Here is a 12,723-nt window from a genome sequence, read left to right as displayed (position 1 = left end):
ATATTTTCATGACCTCCTGTCACAATCATGTTGTCTCTACATCTTTGCACTCTTGAAATGTATTTACCATCAACAAGGTTTCCTTCGCCTTGGAAAGGATTGCTTGAGGTTTTACTGAGAATATTCCTCTACTTATTGATGCCTTTGCTACATTATATATGGCATAAAATTTAGAAAATGGACTTCCAATTAAAAATCAAGGCTTTGCAGATTACAACGAAGTACATTACAAGACATAAAACCTGACTGTTTGAAGCAGTTATTTCTTACGGAAATGTAGGTTCACTGTTCTTTGATCAACTGGGAAGTATATAAACTAAAAGTGTTTAATGTTTAGTTTTATGATACTTAGCATATTTCACAGTGTGGTAGATAATCTGTTAATCACTGGATGGCTTTTATCCCAGCATAAATTTAGTGCCAGTTATTTTGGAAGTTTTCCAAAGTTTGACAGTGGTTTTGTATGTTTTAATTACATGGTACCTGTAAAGACAGATCATGTGCATGATTTAATCCTACTGAACAGATGCTGGGGAAATTTTTTTTAAGATATACAAAAAGAGGTGTTGAAACAGTATGACAACACAAGTTATTAAACAGTTCTGTTTATCCATTTGGGTGTTACAATATATGTTAAAATGACAGATGTCTGAAGCTCTCCTACCAGGAAAGAAATACTATTATTTTACTCTCATTTGGCTTCAAAGGAAGGCTTGCACATACATGAAGTCATGGGAGGTTAGAATGGTATTGTGAACCAAGTCTATCTGCCAGTTTTGGAGAGATGAACTGTGTTATTTCTTAAAAGCCTGCTTCTGTATGGTTTCCAATGTGGGGCTTGAGAATTTTAGTCTGTAAATATATTTACTAAGGTACTTTGACATCCTGTCAAGCAATTGGGAATTGAAAGATTAATCATGTAGTGTAGATATTGAGCAAAAAAACTTGAGTGTACTTTATGTATTGTATAGGGCAGTGGTCCCCAACCCCCGGTACGGGGACCAGTACCGGTCCGTAGATCAGTCGGTACCGGGCCGCAGCTCCTTGTCCTCCTCCCCGGCTGCTGCCTTGGGGGCTGCCCTGCCACTCTGCCACCAGCTCACCTTTGGTGCTCTCCAGCAGCCGCCATGGCGGGGGCTCCCCCTTGGTGTGGCACTGCACAGCTGCTGCTGGCAGCACCCCCCCCCCCCAGCAGGTGGCGGAAAGTCAGGGGTGCTGGCGAGAAAGCAAGTGGAGCAGGGGCTCAGGCAGAGACATCCCTCAGCAAAAGACTACCCCCCCGGGCCTCAGTAAAATTGTCAAGCGTTGACCGGTCCCCGGTGATTAAAAGGTTGGGGATCACTGATCTAGAAGGTTTCCAGCTTTCGTTTCTAATCCATTTTGGCCACTGCTAAAGTTCTTATTTTCAAGAAAGTAAATGAAAAGCAACATTATTAACATGAACATTTGATTCAAACGTCCCCAAAAAATAACCCCAGTATTTTTCAGGTTTTGGTATATTGATTTTAGAAAATATTCCTGATTCCCAATACTGGTGTGGTATTTGGATTCAGTAAATATTTTGGAATTATGGTTTTGGAGGCCTATTATAGCCTATGGGGATAGTTGATAGTTCCTATAGGCTATAATGGAGAATTGATCTGTGAGTATCTGGAGTGCTAGAAGAGAGCTTGTTTTTTTGAGGTACAGGCACCAAATTTGCAGCATAGTTGCTCCTGCCTCTCCTTAAAATAAAAACGTTTGAAAAAGATAGGACTGGGGGATCCAATTCTATGTGCTCCTCCAAAAAGTGCTTCTATCCTCCATTGTTTCCAATGGGGGTGGGGGGAAAGGCATTTAAACTTTAAAGAGAATATAGTCCATTTAAAATTTAAAAGCATTTTGCAAGCTCCAGCAGCAGTACGAGTAAACTCCAAAGGCATTTAAAGAGCTAACAGTTCCTTTAAATGCCTGTTTCGAATGGAGAGTTGAGTCCAAAGGGATTTATAGGAACTTAGAGCCCTTTAAATGCACTTCATCTGCAGCTAGTTGGTGGTCTTGAAAAATCCCAAATATTTTTAGGATTTTTCAGACTTGGCCATTTGGGATAGCTGGAAAAAAAAGCAAAAAAAAAACCCAACAACAACAACAAAAATCCAGCTGAAGTAATATCTTCAAAATACCAATCAGGTATTTTCTCAGTTGGACTAGCTGAATGCACACCTCTAATGTGGATTGAAATGGTTTACTTGGTGGCCTGAACTTTGTTGTGGAAACTGATTGCAGGCTTTAGTTTTTCTGCAAGAAAATTATATACTAATATTTGTTTCCCTCCCCCTTGCCTTTTCATGGAGGGTTGCTTGAGACTATTTGCTTGTGTGCTGTCTTTTAATTTTAAACTTCCCTTTTGAGCTCAACTATTTAGAACTCTCAACTAAGCCTTCAAAAAGATTACAAGGTTGAAAGCTGCAGTTGAGGCCAGCCACTACAAGTATCTATAATCACACCTGGCTATGATTCTAAAGATGGGCAGCTCTTCATGAGGTAAATCCACTAGACCCATCATGTATGGATGTGGTACAGTTCCTGTTTGAGGCCTGGAAGAGGGACTTGCACCCAAACACTCTGAAGAGGCAGGTCACCTCCTGAAGAGGCAGTGGCCACAGGAGCCTCAGCAGCAACAAATACATCCAACCGTTCCTCAAGGGTCTGGCCCAACTGTGCGTCACCACTTTCCATCTTGGTGAGCTTAGGCTAACGATAATTGCTAAACACAACAAAAAATGGTTCTAAGAGGTGATATGATAGCCATCTTCAAGTACTTGAAGGGCTGTCACATAGAGGATAGAGCAGAGTTCTTTTCTGTTGCCCCAGAGGGTCGGACTAGAACCAGTTGGATGAAGCTAATTCAAAGGAATTTTCAGCTAAACATCTGGAAGAAATTCCTGACAGAGCAGTTCCTCAGTGGGATGGGCTTCCTTGGGAGTTGGTCAGTTCTCCTTTCTTGGAAGTTTTTAAGCAGAGGCTAGATAGACACCTGACAGAAATTCTGATTCTGTGAATTTAGGCATATTGTAAGTGGCTGAGCAGAAGGGATTGGCTCCTGTGGCCCTTTCTTGTATGCTCAAATGTCATTCACCACTGGAGTTATAAAGTGAATTTCCTCCAGGCCAGAGTGGTCATGGATTCTGTTTTTTTTTTGCGGGTAGGGACATCATCTGGGCATGGATTTGGGATCACTGTGGGTGAGCAGGTAGTTGTTAATTTCCTACATTGTACAAGAGGTTGGATTAGATGACCCTTTCTACTCTATGATTCTATGACCCCTGTTCATGTTCCCAAAGTCTGAAATCCAACCTGCAAAATTCTATTTTTAGTACCGATCACACACATAAACACAAATACAGCACAGCCAAACTAAACATCTTAGTAGAAGATAGAGGAAGCATTACAAAAATGCCTGACAGGAAATCCATGGAAAGTATTAAATTAAATAGCTCTCCAAAAATAACTGATGTTCTAAAAGGAATACGATGCTGCTCAGTAAAAAAAAAAACCCAAAAACAACATAGTTCTAGGGCATATCTGCTGTAGGACAGTTTGCATGCTGAAACTATCCTCTTTTGACAGCACAAAGTTTTCTTTAATCTTCACAGTATGCCATTACCCAAATGTGTACATGCTCTTTTGCACACATTGCAATCTCAGAGAAAAATGAATAAATATGATCATGTTTTGATTCCTTTGAACTGGGACAGGGAAAATGCATGGAGGGAAAAAAGACAATGTATCATACTTGAATTGTATTTTGCATTTTTAATATTAACATATTCACTTTAGTTTAAATAATTTATACTAGGAATTGATCCATACAAAAGGAGCTTCAGTTCTTATTTTATCTTGGAGGTATTCTGCATGGAGCCAAATAAAACAATTTTAAAAACAAACATAGACCGTTTTATTATATTACAATCGTTGTTCTGCATTGAATATAACCTGTTGAAAAACTACGTTGCAATGCTCTCTGCATGAAACAATTCATAGCCCTGCCCCCTGTAGTTTTGCCAACTCCGCTTTGTTCTCTAATGCAGTCACTAATCTGCATAACTAAAGATCTTCTCTGTATGGCTAATAGATCTCAGGCAGGCAGGAGAGAAATGAATCGGTGAAAAGCATCTTTCAGAAACAACACTTAAAAGATGCCTAAAGCACCGAAGAGGCAGTTCACCATGCAGAGCAAAATCAGTTTTGCGGAGTAAATTCACTATTCTGTGCAGAGATCAGAAAAACAATGGTGTATTTAGTGAGTTTTCATCAGCTTATCCATCATGCAGAAGAGGCCCCGGGCCCAGAACCTAAATTCATGGTGAAAGCAAAATACTCCTGTATGCACTGTGGTTGAAAATATTATTGGATACTAACCTCATGTAGACCATGGTTTCAACATGAGGGAGTGGAATGGGACCACACCTGTTCTTCTATATATTGAACTGAAGATCTTTACATCTCCTGGCAGGCAGCAGGAGACTGAGGGAAGCAGAGATACGAGAGGGGCAGCATTCAGCTGTGGCATGATGTAACTTTCAGAAAACAACTAGAAATGATTTTATATCTCTACAGGAATTGCTAGAGTATAATTTCACTATAAGGTTTCAAGTAATTCCTAGAAAGCTGTGATGTCACTTCTGGGAGAACACTTGAATAAAGAAAAGTGCCTTTTACCAAATCAGACCATTGGTCCATCATAGAATCATAGAGTTGGAAGGTATCTCCAGGGTCATCTAGTCCAACCCCCTGTACTATGCAGGAACTCACAGCCACCTGCCCACCCACAGTGACTCCAATTTCATGCCCAAATGACCCTCCCACACACACACACACCAAAAATCTCCAGAATCCAGCCTGGCCTGGAGGAAATTCACCTACCATCAAAGTCAGTATTGCCTACTCAGACTGGTAGTAGCTCTCCAGGGTCTCAGGCAGAGGTCTTTCACATGGCCTGCCGCCTGGACCTTTTAACTGGAGATGTCAGGGATTGAACTGGGGACCTTCTGCATTCCATGCAGAGGTTCTACTCAAGTGTTGCCATTGGCCTGTCAGTGGTGAGGAATGAGAAGAGGGGGCAGGGCATCCCCAACCCCATTTGGAGAATTGTTAACCCTACTACATGTGAATAAGTCGTATGCACACTGAAGGTTTCTTATACAGGCAGGAACCTAGTTTTCCAGGGTTCTTAATCACATGACGATAGCAAATTAAGCACACTGATGATGAATGCACATTAGCCATTTTATTTAATGCACAGAGTTCACAAGAGTATATCCCGTAAACATAAGTGTGAGGATTGCCCCCATAGACACCAACAAATAGCGGCTGCGACTGAACGCGGCTGCTGTTGATGCGCCGGGGGGTGCCAGGGAGCGGTGCAGACCCAGCTGCGTCGGCGGGCCATGCTGCAGCGCGCCAGAGGAGGGCGGGGCTGCCGGCCTTAAATAGGCCCCGAGCAGGCAGCCCGCCCTCTTTCCAGGGTCCACGCCACCTGAACAGCTACCCTCCCTGTCCCTCCCTATGTTAAGAAGTTTTTCGTCGCAGTCACGGGTTATGCAAGGTAGGGAGCCTGTTGGCGGGGAGCCCGTCTGCCTATGGGACTCCCTGGTGTAGGAGGTCTCCTTAAGGAGACCGGCCGTAACCGGGCACGGCCTACCCGGCTGGGAGGCCAGGGCCCGGGGTCAAGCGAACAGGGGGGCCTGATGGAGGCGGATGCCCGTCGGGTCCTCGTAGGTCGCTTCCCAGGGATCCCACGGTGGAAGGCGTCCCATCCTCGTGGCTGGGAGTGAGGTGTGGAGCCGGAGGCCTCGGGTCAGGGTGGTCAGCCGGCCGGCTGACGAGGTAGGCTCCCTTACCTGCATGCGGGCCAACCCTCTGTTGGAGGGGCCCAGGTTAATAAACGGCTGCGGCCAATTTGTTGCCAGACATGGGTTCGCGTAGTTACTGGGATAGTCGGCACCTGCTAGTCAAGACTTTCCCCACAGACTGAGTATGCATATGGCTTCGCTCCAGTATTGCGTCTTTCATGTCAAGGAATTACTATTTGGGGAAGGGTATAATAATATTAATTTAAACCACCCGTGGCGCCGCGGACTAAATAAAAGGCTAAGGGGTTCTAGGGCAGGATGTGTCCGTGATGAGGAAGGGTCCGCATTGGACCCTTCCTCCGGACAGACAATCGGAGGGACCAATCAGCAGGCGCGCAGCGCCTGCCGATTGGTCCCTCCGATTCCCAGCCCCAGCAACTGCGAGCCGCGCTGTGCGCGGCTCACAGTTGCTCCCTTTACCACTGGCCTGGCACGTCGGAGGCGCTTTGCGCCTCCGACGCGTCAGGCCGCCGCCCGAGCAAGCCCCCGGCAGTCGGAGCTGCCAAAGACCCGCCCGTAATTCAACATGGCCGCCGCAGACCCGCCGAGGAGCCACCCCGCCGCCACCGCCCGCCCTCGACGATGCCTGCAGAATAAGGTGCCCTTCCTTCCCGCGCGCTGCCCTGTCCCTCCCTCTGCCCCACATTCTAGCACCCATTGTATTTTGTTTACAATGGGCTCTTTTCCCAGTTTATTATTATAATTGTATACCGCCCTGAAGGCTCAGGGGAGTTCTCATGAAACAGAACAGAAACAGTACAGATAACTTTTGCAGGCCCTGCGGAATTGTTCAAGTTCTGTCAGGGCCCAGATCTCTTCTGGGAGCTCGTTCCACCAGGTGGGGGGCAGGATGGAGAAAGCTCTGGTCCTGGGTGAGGCCAAGTGAGCTTCCCTGGAGCCAGGGATCACCAGAAAGTTGGAATTGCTAGAGTGTAAGTCTCCTTGGGGTGTGCAAGGAGAGAGGTGATCCCTCAGGTACACTGGGCCCAGACCGCGTATGGCCTTGAAGGTGATAATCAGAACCTTACGTCTGATCCGGAATTCAACCAGAAGCCAGCACAGCTGCTGGAGGATGGGCTGAATGTGGCACCTCCTAGGTGCTGCTGTGAGGACCCTGGCAGCTGCGTTCTGGACTAGTTGCAGTTTCCACTCCAATTTACTCAGGCTAGTTATTTAACTGCCTTGTATTGGCTAGCCCAAGCTAGCCTGATCTCATCAGATCTGCAGAGTTGGCTCTGGTCAGTATTTGGAAGGGAGACTGCTGAGGCCTTTAGGGCAGGCAATGGCAAACTACCTCTGAACACCACTTGCCTTGAAAACCCCATTGGATCACCAAAAGTCAGCAAAAAAGAAGTTATTTAATCTGCTTTCTGCCTTTTTTATATCAAGGGGTAAGACACACAGAGTGGGTTACCCAGGAGACCTTTGTGCTCACATTGTGTGTATTAAATGGAATGGAGATCTGGCTGGCTCTGCCCCCCTCTTGTGTACATTCATAATGATGGTGACACAGAGCTAATCCATGCACAGCATTTACAAAGTTAAAGAATGGCCATAGATTATGTCAGATGTGCATTAGCAAAGTTCTGCCTGGATACCAGTGTGCAATGTGTGCAATGTGTTATAGTGGCTATAGTATTTATCAGCAGCTGGGGAAAGCTTACTTGGTAGCCTTAACCTAGATTCTCTCATCCTTACCTATTTGACAAGGCTATTGCCAACCCCCTTCCACTACTGCATGCTGCCCAGCAGCTTCTAATTTGGAGTACCAGGTTTGATTCCCCACTCCTCCTCCACATGCTGCCAGCTGGGTGACCTTGGGTCAATCATAGTTCTGTCAAAGCTTTCCCAGCCTCATCTACCTCACAAACTGTTGTGGAAAGGTGCTTTGAGACTCTTTTAGGTGGTGAAAAATGGGTATAAAAACAACTCTTATCTTTCTAAATAAATATTGGGTGTGAGTACCCGGCAATTATAAACAAGCAGGGTATTTTTAGAAAGAACTTACTGCTTTGTGTTATTTTAATTCTGTGTGACCAAGATTATTTCAGACATCTGCATTTTCTAGTGTCTTATGGAAGGCATTGCTTTCTCCCTTGCATCATGTAATTACCTGACCTAACCATCCATGACTCTGAGGAGAATCAGCCTCCTAGTATGCAAATACAAAATCCCCACAAGGCAAGGAAATAAATTGCTCCTCAAGTACAAGTCAGCACAACTGCTCTACCACAAGCACTGCACTTCTGTTGGCAGAGTTTAAATATGCAAAGACATGTAAAGCATCAGACTGCTTAAAAAGGATAAAATAGCTTTATGGTGAAGAGAAACAAAATTTGTACAGAAAGGTAGAAGAGAGACTCCTAACTGTCTGTTCTGTCCTCTTCCCACTTCAACCACAGAGAGCCAACAGGAGGTCAGCTGGCAGGGGCTGCATGGACCAGGCACCTCTTCTGCAGAGCCCGTCCCAGTGTCCACCACCTCCTTCCCCCCCATGGTGGCAGGGAACGCTCCACAGAATGCCTGTGTGCCTGTCCCACCTTCCTACCACTGGTGGGGGCTGCAAGGCCTATCTGCCTCCTCGGCAGAGGCCCAACTGGCCTTCCTGGCTGCTGCTGCCACCGAGGAGGTGTCCCAAGAATGTGGGCCTTCCATGAAGAAGGTGGTCCACAAGATGGCAGAACAGTCCACAACATAGTGGAAAAAACCCTAACCCGTACCCCTATCTCTAGAGGGAAGAGGAAGGAGAGACAAAATAATCAAAGATGGAACTTGACATCAAGGGGCCCTATTAATTAAAATGAGGGGATGGCTGGGAAATGTGAAAAAGGGTACTGACCCCTTCAAAAGTATACTTTTTCATCTGGCACCTCACCTGTTCTCTAAGAAGTGTCAAAATAATGGACAGAGGATCAGAGATTACATCTGCAAGTTCTTTTAGCACCATTTGATGCAGTTCATCTGGCCCAGAATACCATGTTTCATTTAAAGAAACTAGGTATTTATGGACTGCCCCCACAGTGATCCTAGGCCACCATTCCCATCCCCCCTGTTGTGATACATTTTTGCCACATTGAGCACTATTTCCCTCACAAGAGAAGACTCAAGGAGAAATAGGAGTTAAGCAGTTCAGCCCTCTCTTCATCATCTGTTATAATTTCACTTCCCTGTCCTTACAGTGGCCCTACAGAGTCCCTACTCTTTTTCTTACTTGAAATATAGCTACAGAAGCCTTTTTTGCTATGTCTAGCACTTCTTGCTAGACTAAACTCATACTGAGTTTTAGCTTTTCTAACACTCTCCCTATAATCATAGGTTATTTGTTCATACGCTTGGAAATAAGGCCTTCCTTCCATTTCCTAAATGACCCTTTTTTATTCCTCAAATCATTTGACAGCTGCTTATAGAGCCACCTTGGTTTACTTAGGCTCCTTCCATCTTTTCTTCCCAAGAGAAGTATTTGTCATTGAGCCTTTAGTATTTCTCTTTTAAGAAACTGCCAGCCCTCCTGGACTCCTATCTCTTTAAGAACACGGGACTCTACCCAACATACCTTTAAGTCTGTTAAAATCTGCTTTCCTAAAGTACAGTCTATATGTCTGACTATGTAATGTTTTTTTCTTTTCCACAATTGAAAATTCCAAAATCACATGGTCACTACTACCAAGTGTGCCAACTACTTCCACCTCATCTCCAGTTCTTCCCTATTGACGAGAATAGAGTAAGCTTTCAAGATATTTGCAGAAGGCAATGGTTAGCAGGAAGCAATTAGCTCACTTGCAATGAGCTTAGTTTTTAAGATCTTTGCAGAAGGCAAAAGTTAACTGGAGGCCACTAGCTCACTTGCAAAGAGCTCAGGTTGCAGATGCAATGCTGCGATTGGCTGGCTGGGGGCAGGCTGTTAACCAATTACCCGCGTATAAGCCGAGGAGGTCTTTTAAGCGCTAAAAACTGTGCTGAAAAACTCAGTTTATATGTGAGTATATACGGTATATAGTAGAACAAGTAAAAACTCAGCATTTCCGTTTTATTACTAAAGTAATCAAAAGTGATAAAAGAGTCTATAGTGGTAGCAATGTCAAGAGACATTAACACAGAGTATGTACTCATCAGCATCACACAATCAGCTGCAGTTCCATGCCAATGTACTAAATTGCCAACACCTATCAGGAACTTTGAAGTATTTAATCCCTCTCTCTGACTGCAGTATTTAGGATGATGATTATCTTAACTTTCCAGAGGTGCTGAGAGTGAGGGATGAGAGAGTTGTGCATCAATTGGATAGGCACCATTTTTTTCATCTTGTGCCTGCAAAAGCTAATATAAGCAAAACAGCACCTTGTATGATTAAGGTCTTTGTTGCCATCACTCTTCTGCTGTTGTTATTCTGTTTACATTGCATCCCCAAAATAGACATTATGCCTTAGGGATAATTTGTTTTCCTTGCTATATCGAAGCATAATTACCTTGTTCTTTTTCTAATCACAAAGGAACATGCTATATTCTAGCCAGAGTTCTCACCACAACCAATCAGTCATTTTACTCTTTAAATACTGGGATGCCCAAGGGCACTAAGAAAGCTTATGAATGCTTGTTTGTCCAGAATATTTTTGAAGATCAATTCCTTTGCATGGCATAAGAACCATCTTCAGAACAATCTCCAGAGAACAGCCTTGCAAAGGGAAACTATGGTTTGTACACCAGCATGATGTATGTCACAAACCCAGGATGCACTTCTAACAGACAAAGAACAAGCTGAGGCATTTCATGAGGAAAGTCCAAAAGTTCTTTATTGAAGCCCATAGAGAGCACTATAAGTATCTTCACAATACTATGCATTGCTAAGAACAAAATATCAAGGCAAAGAACAAAGTATCAAGGCAAACCTACGGTTTATAACACAGGAACGGATATAGATAACACTCCAGAGAACAGATTCAAGTGGATAGCCATGTTGGTTTGAAGCAGCCAAACAAATTTTGAGTCCAGTAGAACCTTTAAGTAGAACCTTTAAGATGAGCCTCTTGTGGCGCAGAGTGGTAAGGCAGCCGTCTGAAAGCTTTGCCCATGAGGCTGGGAGTTCGATCCCAGCAGCCGGCTCAAGGTTGACTCAGCCTTCCATCCTTCCGAGGTCGGTAAAATGAGTACCCAGCTTGCTGGGGGGTAAACGGTAACGACTGGGGAAGGCACTGGCAAACCACCCCGTATTGAGTCTGCCATGAAAACGCTAGAGGGTGTCACCCCAAGGGTCAGACATGACTCGGTGCTTGCACAGGGGATACCTTTACCTTTACCTAGAACCTTTAAGACCAACAAAGTTTTATTAAAGGTAGAAGCTTTCGTACGCACGCATGCACACACTCTTCCTTAGATACAGTGTCCAGAGAACAGAGCAATAAAGTGATCTGAGAGGAGGGAAGGCAGCTAAGCATGCACCGGAAAACCGAAGTACAAGGCCCAGGAAAGAACAGACATGTAGCCTAACTAAACAGAACTATAAAAGCGGGGGGGGGGGGTGTATCTAGTGATTAAACATTGACATACTTTGATTTGAAGAACCAGATTTGAGTCCCAACATCGTTATTTTAATGATGTGCCATTTGGGGTGGTCCAAATATTGTTTGATGTGCAGCCTGGCCCAATGTCTGGCTGTGTGGTTGTCCTGGGGCAGCCCACTTTGGAACAGCTGGCACAAGAACCAGGCTTTGGACCAGGAAGCAATGCATATCCTCTCAGGTAAGAGAGTCCCCTGAAGGTGGGGGTGTATTATTTACGGTGGCCCAAGCCTTATTTTGGAGTTCAGAGCTCTTTTCAATATTGTTGGTTGAATTCACAAAAAATAACAAATAAGAAATGAAGAATAAGTAACCAACTTCAGCCTCGTTAAAGGAGCCACTGGACTCAAATGTTGATTCTCTGACTTTTGCTGTTTAATATATGTGAATTAGATTCACTAGATTCACTAGTGCTAATTTTACTGCAACCCTCTTTGGATTTATGAGCCTTGAAGCTTTAATAAAGTAATCTTATTTCCAATTTGGGGAGGGGTAGAGAGAGGCATGCTTTGTGTGTTAACCGGTGGGGAAATTTTTTTTTCTCTGCCTGGATGATTTAATGTCTAGTCATTGCTCCAGGCAGTTTTTTTTTAAAGCCCCATCTCTGGGAGAAGGGAGAGGGAGGCGGGTGCAAGGGTGGGCACTGGAGGCATGGATAGCGCTATTTCAGCTCCACACATTTCCTTCTCGTGTGGCTTGCTGGTTGCTGTTCTTTGTTTGTGCTACATATTTGGGGGAATCCACTTTATGTGAGTCCCTAAAGGGCACATTAAAATGGGGGATGTTGCTTGAGGTTTGCTGTTGGGATGTTGGATGTTGATGATGTCGTGCAAAACACCAAAAACATGGCGTCAGTGAGAGGTAAACATTTCACAATATTTTCTGTGTGTGGAATGGCTCCTAGTTTTCCTTAAAAGAATCAAGAAGCTCATTGCCTTCTCTCCGGAGGGAGGAAGAGGAAGTAAAATGCCATGATCATTAACTAAGTGGTGTGCAGATGTTGTTGTCTATGTAGGGAGGCTAATTTGTTGATGGTGTTCTATGGGCCTCAACCATAGGCTTGGTGGAACAGGTCTGTATCACAGGCCTTGCGGAATTGTTTTAAAATTCTGCAGGACCCTGATCTCACTCGGAAGAGCATTCCAGTGGACCAGCTCCAGGGCAAAAAAAGTCCTGGCTCTGGGCCTGGGGATCTGGAACAGATTTTGTGTGCTCAATAGCAGATTTCTCAGGGGTGGGGCATAATGTAGAAGGTGGTCCTGCATATATGAAGG

The 12,723-nt window shown here is 44.6% G+C and overlaps 1 protein-coding gene across 7 annotated transcripts in view; it reads left to right on the top strand.

Annotated features, from left to right (window-relative positions):
* Positions 1-12,723, top strand: part of KCNIP1 (potassium voltage-gated channel interacting protein 1) — a 776,797-nt gene that overhangs the window by 559,385 nt on the left and 204,689 nt on the right. The window lies entirely within an intron of this gene.

The sequence above is a fragment of the Paroedura picta genome, chromosome 3 (genome assembly GCF_049243985.1).
Source record: "Paroedura picta isolate Pp20150507F chromosome 3, Ppicta_v3.0, whole genome shotgun sequence".
Classification (NCBI taxonomy): Eukaryota; Metazoa; Chordata; class Lepidosauria; order Squamata; family Gekkonidae; genus Paroedura; species Paroedura picta.
Note: the sequence above shows the minus strand (reverse complement) of the source record. Positions and strands in the feature narration are given on the sequence as shown.